This window comes from Nicotiana tomentosiformis, chromosome 6 (assembly GCF_000390325.3).
Source record: "Nicotiana tomentosiformis chromosome 6, ASM39032v3, whole genome shotgun sequence".
Taxonomy (NCBI): domain Eukaryota; kingdom Viridiplantae; phylum Streptophyta; class Magnoliopsida; order Solanales; family Solanaceae; genus Nicotiana; species Nicotiana tomentosiformis.
The window spans coordinates 130,674,018-130,677,862 of record NC_090817.1 but is presented as its reverse complement, the minus strand read 5'-3'; the positions used below and the strand labels follow the sequence as shown (position 1 = coordinate 130,677,862).

At 35.0% G+C, this 3,845-nt stretch overlaps 1 long non-coding RNA gene across 1 annotated transcript; it reads right to left on the bottom strand.

Annotated features, from left to right (window-relative positions):
* Positions 1 to 1,796: 1,796 nt before the first annotated feature.
* On the bottom strand, positions 1,797 to 3,136 carry LOC117274006 (uncharacterized). Its single transcript, XR_004504064.2, has 2 exons — positions 2,821 to 3,136; positions 1,797 to 2,214 (listed from the first exon to the last, which is right to left on the bottom strand). It is a non-coding gene; the product is annotated as an uncharacterized lncRNA (long non-coding RNA).
* Positions 3,137 to 3,845: the final 709 nt, after the last annotated feature.

The following is a 3,845-nucleotide window of genomic DNA, read 5'->3' as shown; positions in this document are numbered from 1 at the left end:
GACAAAATCGAACACAAACTTTAACAATGAGTGGCGGGAGGGGGACATCGAACAAGAAGCAAGAAGGGGAGGGAAGCAGTGAACAAGAAGAGGAGTCACTACTAGAAATTCGGTAAAAATCGATCAAAATGCGACTATTTACGTGTGGACGGTATTTTTGTGGTCGGAAAGGCATACCGACCAAAGTTGGTTGGAAATTACCGACCAACTTTGGTCGGTCAATTAAATTAAAAAAAAATATTGCAAAAAAACCCGACCAAAGTTGGTCGGTTTTTTCCGACCAAAGTTGGTCGGTATTTTAATTATGTAATAAAAAGATTCACCATCTGAAAATCGAACCGGGGTCTGTACTGTGGCAGGATACTATTCTACCACTAGACCATTAGTACATTTTATTTTAAGATTGTCTTTTATTTGATTTATACTCTTTAATTGTATTTTCGCACGAAAATAACCGACCAAAGTTGGTCGGTTTTATTAAAAAGTAAAATTACCGACCAAAGTTAATCGATTTTTTTAAATGACCGGCCGAATTAACCGACCAATTTTGGTCGATTTTTTTAATATTAATTTTTATTTATTTTAATTGAAAAATCGACCAAAGTTGGTCGGTTTCTTGAAACATAAATTTCGTGGGACTCAAAAATAGATTCCCGTATTTTTGCGCCAAAGAAAACCGATCAAAGTTGGTTGGTTTCGTAAAAAAAATTTAATTTTTTTTTTTGAAAAACCGACCAACTTTGGTCGGTTTTTTGACCGACCAAAGTTGGTCGGTCGACCTTGGTCGATTTTTACCGAATTTTTAATAGTGAGTGAGCGACGAAGAAGGGGGGGAGGGGGGGGAGAGAAGCAGACGGTTTGGGGCCAATTGTTTGAGAGAGAATAAATAAAAAAAAATAAGTTTTTAGAATTTGGCTATATAATGCCAATTATTTCGGGTTATCTTGGCCAAACCTAATATAAGGCTAAAAAATTGCTAATTCCTCTTATGTGTTGTTATCTGGTGCCATTTTATCTAGCAAATAAGGTTAGCAAGTTGTGTTTTTTTTCCTGGCCCAAAACAACAAATTCATTGGATACAAGTTACAATTGCGGGTGGAAATGGCGCGGGGTAGCCATGCTTTAATATGGTATTTAATTTTTATCCAGTATTTTTAATGCTGAGCAAAAATAGCCACTACTCTATTAAAATTAATACGAAAAAATAATTTTGCCCTTTCTTCATGAGTGTTGTGTAAATATTAAGGATATGATATCCTTAATTTCATGAGTGCTGTGTAAATCTTAAGGACAAACGTCCTTAATATTTACACAATACTCATGAAGTTAAGAACACCATGTCCTTAACATTTATACTGCACATATGAAGTTAAGGACAAGATGTCCTAAAGTTTAAAACAAAATGTGCTAATTCAGGACCTTTTCCCTTTAATATTTACACAACACTCATGAAGTTAAGAATACCATATCTAGCACATGGGTATTTCGTCCGGACGGGTAAAAGTTTATTAAAGCACTAGCTAAAGAGTAAATACATTTTAAATAGTGACTTAAGAGTAAATACATCTCTAATTAGTGGCTAACTGTGCACTTCCCCTCAATTGCGTACAACTTTATCAATTATACTCAATGACCTTGAAAATTGATGATCTTGATGTTTTGACCCTCGATTGCCCTATGTGCAGACCTTTGAGGTTAAAAGTCAAAATGTTGTCCGTAAGGTAAGCGAGAGGTAATACTTGTTGAACTTGTCGTTATGCCCATGGAAAAAGTAAGATTAAAAAATCAATAGTCGCTTGTACAAATCACCCCTCCGCTAGATGCTTTATTTCTTAATTATGTAAAAAAAATCCCAAGATGAGTCATATATAGAGTTCCGAGAGACTAGAGAATTTTATTTTCAAACATCTTACACTGAACTAAAGGTCTCCAAAAAAAAAAAGAAAAAGACAGACAAGAAAAAAAGAGAGGTTAGAGATGAAATTAGTTAATTGAAAATGAAAATGACTACCAAAAACATCTCAAAAAATGAATGAGAAAATGAAAGATGTAGTTTCCACCACCAACCAAGTCCCTACGAACCAACCGGTCCAAATTCAGGTTCCGAGGGAGGAGATCACTGTAGTACAACAATGTTGTTAAGGTGGAAGCCGGCTGAACCATCAATGCGGTCATTGTTCTTGCTACTGATCCAAACATCTTTGCCGTGACACACTGCAATACAACAACTTAATTTCTAGTTAAAAATAAAAGCAAATAAACATTTTGAACTTTAAAAAAAAGCAGTCTGGTTTACTAAGCTCCCGCTATGCGCGGGGTCCGGGGAAGGGCCGGACCACAAGATTCTATCGTACGCATCCTTATCCTGTATTTCTGCAAGAGGCTGTTTCCACGGCTCGAACCCGTTACCTCCTGATTACATGACGGTAATTTTACCGGTCACTCCAAGGCTCCCCTTCACTAAAAGATTTTATATACGTAAACACTATCAATGTATTTTAATAATCCTGTTTTATTTTAAATAGTTTTCTATAATTATCAATTAATTAGCATAAAATTCTTTTGCACTTTCACTCTATAAGAGTTAACTCAAAACTAAATCCCCAACTTCAGATCAGTGCGAAATTAGAAATTTCGCTAAGAGCATTCAAGGTTGTTCTAGATATAATATATATGTATAAAAGATATATTTAACGTATATATTCAACCGGCTATCTTTGAGCCTATGTGGCCGCGCCACTGCTTCAGACAACGGAAACATCACATAGAATTAAGACTAAATAATGTTCAAGAACAATAAGGAGAAGAAGAATGTCATACCATTATTGACATTAATCAAAACTCATACAGGTTGTTTCTGGGTGTGGAGTTAGCAGAAAGCTCTCAGGGAAAGAAAGAGTTGATCAAAACTGATCGAAGTTAAGTGCCTTGTGGGGAGGTGGGGGTTTTGATGTTCTGTTTGTGGACTTGAGGTTTTGATTGGGTTTATATTAAAAGACACAGCCAATTAATCTTGGTAAAAGTGAAACTTAAACGTACTTTGTTGCATGTGACAAGTTGATTAACGTGAATCTACCAAAAGGGAAGCAACTGATATCGGGAAAAACAAGTGAAACAAAGAGCTAGCTAGCTAGCTGAAAAGTGGTTTTTCTAGTCTAAGCAAATACAATGGTGAAAAACATGGGCGTTTACTTTGGGGATATCGACAATTAGATCTCCTCCACGTGTCACGCCTTAACAGCAGAGAAAAATTTATGTCGGGCGATTGATTTTATTTGGCAATAAATATACTACTTATTTCACAAGGAAGGCGACCTCAACAAAATTCTTGCCTTTGCCTTGCTGCTCAAGCCCTCGATCAACTTGCATCTGTACGTTTTCTTAACATTCTTTTTATAAATAGAATATTGTGAGCATATAGTGTTCAATCATATGCTGATTACATGATATTAGACCGCTAATAAAATTTGCTTTACTTTTTGAAGACAACTAATTATCAAAACTTCTCCTGTTGATCCAACAATATGCAATTTTATTTTCAAAAGAGGAGAGCTGTAGTTCAATTACATCTCTAAATTGGACAACTGTGGAGTAACATTAGTAGTAATTATGCGAATACTAGAAGAGACATAACCAAACTAAAATGAGTTTAACTTGTGTATTGTATACGTACATTGAATATCTCATTTTTATTTACGATAACAAGTAAATCTATATCTATATAAACATAAGTCTGATAGGGTAACTATTTATCCGTAAAACAGTACAGTCAAATTTGTAACGTGGTTTATAGACAAACGAATCGATTTGATCCCAACATGATAAATAAATTAAATAAAATGCAA